General features: G+C 38.2%; 1 pseudogene; it reads left to right on the forward strand.

Annotated features, from left to right (window-relative positions):
* The first annotated feature begins 1,203 nt into the window (after positions 1 to 1,203).
* Positions 1,204 to 2,007, forward strand: LOC101040157 (large ribosomal subunit protein eL8 pseudogene; annotated as a pseudogene).
* The last annotated feature ends 3,026 nt before the right edge of the window (positions 2,008 to 5,033 follow it).

The following is a 5,033-nucleotide window of genomic DNA, read 5'->3' on the forward strand; positions in this document are numbered from 1 at the left end:
GAGATAGGAAAGACATGAAGTTGGAAGCCAGGGCCCACCGAGATAACTTTCCCATGTTTTTGCCTGAGATTAAGCAAAGCAACACCCTAAGATAAGGGTGAAATGGAAATAAAACAGGTCTTCTATGAACTGTGTGTGGCCCAGCTGTATATCATCCAGGTGATGAATATCTCAAGTAATGAAACTGGAATAAACAATAATGAATTGATAATGCCTTCAGGACCTGGTAGAAGCAAATGAAAATCAAATCTGGAGAAAAGTAACATCATTTGAGGCTTCCACAAATAAATTACTTCAACAAATAATTTAAAATATATAATGTCAAGCACACAATAAAATAAAACAAAATAAAATTAGACATATTAAGGTGTACTGAGAAAGAACCAAGAACAATAACTAACAAACACAGAAGTATACCAAATATAGGAATTATCAGAGAGACACTGTAAAGCAATTGTACTTACTATTTTCTCTCCTTCTCTCCCTCCCTCCCTCCCTCCCTTCCTTCCTTCTTTCCTTCCTTCCTTCCTTCCTTTTTTTCTCACTCTGTCACCCAGGCTGGAGTGCAATGGAACAATCTTGGCTCACTGCAACCTCCACCTCCTGAGTTCAAGTCACTCTCCTGCCTCAGCCTCCTGAGTAGCTGGGATTACAGGCACATACTGCGATACCTGGGTAATTTTTGTAGTTTTAGTTGAGATGGGTTTCACCATGTTGGTCAGGCTGGTCTCAAACTCCTGACCTAATGATCTTCCTGCCTCTGCTCCCAAAGCACTGGGATTTCAGGTGTGAACCACCATACCCAGCCTTTGTACTTACTGTTTTCAAGGAGAAAAAAGGTAAGCTTGAAATTTTTGACAGAATATTGGAAACTATAAAGTGTGACATAGTAGATTTAAGTAAGAACCAAGAAGCACTCTAGAATTTACAAATATAACAACTCAATTAATAACTCAATGAATAGATCCAATGGCAGATTAGACATAGTTGAAGAGAATATTAGTAAACTGAAAGGCTGTTTGGAGGAAAGTATAAAAATGGCACATATAAAGGCAAAAGGTAATAAGAAAACCTAAGACACATAGAAGATATAATTAAAAGGTTTAAATACATGTGCAACTGAATACTGTGAAGGAGCTGAGTCTAAGAATTGCATAAGCAATATGTGATAAAAATAATGGCTGAGCTCTGTCTTCCCGCCGACCAAGATGCCAAAAGGAGAGAAGGCCAAGGGGAAGAAGATGGCTCCGGGCCCTGCTGTTATGAAGAAGCAGGAGGCCGAGAAAGTGGCGAATCCCCTGTTTGAGCCCAGGCCGAAGAATTTCGGCATTGGAGGGGACATCCAACCGAAAAGAGACCTCACCCGCTTTGTTAAATGGCCCCGCTGTGTCAGGTTGCAGCGGCAGAGAGGCATCCTGTACAAGCGGCTGAAAGTGCCTCCTGCCATCAACCAGTTCACCCAGGCCCTGGACCGCCAAACAGCTATTGAGCTGTTAAAGCTGGCCCAGAAGTATAGGCCCGAGAGACGGCAAGAAAAGCAGCAGAGGCTGTTGGCCCGTGCCGAGAAGAAAGCTGCTGGCAAAGGGGACGTCCCCACCAAGAGACCACCTGTACTTCGATCGGGAATCAACACAGTCACTGCGTTGGTTGAATAGAAGAAAGCCCAGCTGGTGGTGATTGCACACGACACGGATCCCATCGAGCTGGTGGTCTTCTTGCCTGCCCTTTGTCAGAAAATGGGAGTCCCTTATTGTATTATCAAGGGGAAGGCAAGACTGGGACGTCTAGTCCACAGGAAGACCTACACCACTGTTGCATTCACCGAAGTTAATGAGGAAGACAGAGGCGCCTTGGCCAAGGTGGTGGAAGCTGTCAGGACAAACAGTGACAGATATGAGGAGATACGCCGACACTGGGGAGGCAAAGTCCTGGGTCCCAAGTCTGTGGCTCACATCGCCAGGCCTGGAAAAAGCAAAGGCCAAAGAACTTGAAAGTGATTCGGGGTGAAATGTACATAGTAGAGTTTGCTGTAAATAAAAATAATTTAAACGATAAAAAAAAATAATAATGGCTGAGAAGTTTTCTGAAAGACATGAATCTATAGATTTAAAAAGCCCAAGGAATTCTAGTCAGGATAAATAAAAAATATATATTACAGTGAAATTGTAGATGACTAAACCTTTAAAGCCACCAGAGACAAAGAAATAAAGATTACTTTTAAAATGCACAATAATTACACTGATAGCTATGTTATAAAGCGTAATAATAAAAATCAGAAGATAGTTGAATCTCTTCAGTATATGGAAAGAAAATAACATCATTCCAAGTAAAAATATCCTTCAATTATGAAGATAAAATAAAAACATTTTCAGACAAACAAAGCAGAGAAAGTTTGTTACCAGCAGACCTGCTGTAAAGAAAATATTAAAGTGACTTCTTCAGGCAGACAGAAAATAATCCAAGATGGAAGATTGGGGATACAGAAGAACTGAAGAGCAAGAAAAGGATACATATATGAGTAAATCTAAATGAACATTGAGTTTATTATTTGTTGACTTTTTTCCCCTTTCCCACTTTTATTTTAGGTTTAGGGGATACATGTGCTGGTTTGTTACATGGCTAAATTGTGTGTTGTGGGGTTTGGTATACAGTCGATGTTGTCACCCATTTAGTCAGCATAGTACCCAATAGATAGTTTTTCAATCCTCATCCTCCTCTCACCCTCCACCCTCAGGTAAGTTCTGGTGCCTATTGTTCCCGTCTTTGTGTCCACGTGTACTCAATGTTTAGCTTCCACTTGTAAGTAACAACATGCAGTATTTGGTTTTCTGTTCCTGCATTAATTCTCTTAGGATAATGGCCTCTAGTTCCAGCCATGTTGTTGCAAAAGACATGATTTTTTTCTTTTTATGGCTGTGTAGTATTCCACAGTGTATATTTACCACATTTTATTTTTCAAGTCCACTGTTGATGGGAATCTAGATTGATTCCATGTCTTTGCTATTGTGATTAGTGCTGTGACGAACATACATGTGTATGTGTCTTTATGGTAGAATGATTTTTATTCCTTTGGGTGTGTACCCAGTAATGGGATTGCTGGGTTGATGGTAGTTCTGCTTTAAGTCCTTTGAGAACTATCCAGACTGCTTTCCACATGGCTGAACTAACTTTCATTCCCACTAGCAGTGTGTAAGCACTCCCTTTTCTCAGCAACCTTGCCAGCATCTATTATTTTTGACTTTTTAATAATAACTCTTCTGACTGGTGATAGATGGCATCTCATTTTGGTTTCAATTTTCATTTCTCTAATAAATAGTGATATTGAGCATGTTTTCTTATGCTTGTTGGCCACATTGAACAGCAAGTTTATAAAACAATAATAACTAATGTCTTGGGATATATGTGTCTGCATGCTATTGTCTATTGATCTTTTGACATATGACAACAAAAACCTTTAAGTTGGGAGTAGGCTAAAAGGATTTTAAGTATTCTACGGTCTTTGTATTGTCAAAGAAAGGGGTAAAAGTACCAATTATCACTAGACTTTGATAAGTGAAGGATTTATGTTGTAATTTCCAAAGCAACCATTAAAAGCATAATAAAGATATAAAATTTTCACATAAAGATAGAGGAAAAATTGAACGATAAAAAAATAAGCAGTTCAAAAGAAAGCAAGAAAAAAGAAAAGGAACACCGAGCAGGGAGAATAAAGAGAAAGCATGTTATAAAATAGTATATTTATAGCCAAATGTATCAGTAATTATATCAACATAAATAGACTAAATGCTCTAATTAAAAAACAAAAATGTTTGGACTTGGTTAAAAATCAAAACCAAAATGATACTCTGTTTTGAGGACACAAATGAAAATGTAAGACTAAAAATGTTTAAAAATAAAAGATTATGAAAAATTATGCAATATAACCCGCAGCCAAAAAAGACTGGTAAAGTTATCAACATCAGGCAAAATTGACCTTAGGGCAAAATAAATGATTAGAGATAGAGTCACTTCTTGTTGATTATGAATGTAACCCATCAAGGTGCAACAGTAATTTAAGGTTTGTATGCAGCTAATACTATGACCACAAAATATTTAAAGAAAAAGTGATGGAATAGGAAGGACATATGGATGAATTCACAATTGTGCTAGAATTTTGCAATGAACCTTTCTCAGTAATAAAAAGAGCAGACAAAAAATTCAGTAACCCTGTAAAATATTTGAAAAACATGACTTAAAACCTCTTGATCTAATGGATGTACAGTTGTCCCTGGGTATCTGTGGGGGATTGGTTCCCAAAGCCCCTGCTTACACCCAAATCTGAAAATGCTCAAGCCTCTTATGTAAAATGGCACAGTATTTGCACAGGACTTGTGTATACCCTCACGTATACTTTAAATCATCTCTAGATTACTTATCATAACTAACACAATGCCCACACATCGCTCCATCTGCATGGACTCAAATTTTGCTTTTTGGAGCTTTGTGAATTTTTTTTTTTAATCAGAAAAAGACTTTGGAATATTTATCTCTGAGTATTTTTAACTTGCAGTTGGTTGAATCTGCAGATGTGGAACCCAAGAATACAGAAGGCTGGCTGTGTGCATATAAATAAAACATAGCAAAAAACAGTAAGAGAATACACCTACTTTCCAAGTACACAGTAAAAAGCTATAAAAATTTACCATATAGATCACGAGGTGAAGAGATCGAGACCATCCTGGTCAACATGGTGAAACCCCATCTCTACTAAAAAAAAATACAAAAAATCAGCTGGGCATGGTTGTGCGTGCCTGTAATCCCAGCTACTTAGGAGGCTGAGGCAGGAGAATTGCCTGAACCCAGGAGGCGGAGGTTGCGGTGAGCCGAGATCGCGCCATTGCACTCCAGCCTGGGTAACAAGAGCAAAACTCCGTCTCAAAAAAAAAAAAAAAAAAATTTACCATATAGTGTGCCACAAAACAAGTCTCAACAATTTTAAAAGATTAAAAATAGAATATGTGATGTGACAGCAGTTTAGTAACAAAAGGTAACTA

This window comes from Saimiri boliviensis, chromosome 4 (assembly GCF_048565385.1).
Source record: "Saimiri boliviensis isolate mSaiBol1 chromosome 4, mSaiBol1.pri, whole genome shotgun sequence".
Classification (NCBI taxonomy): Eukaryota; Metazoa; Chordata; class Mammalia; order Primates; family Cebidae; genus Saimiri; species Saimiri boliviensis.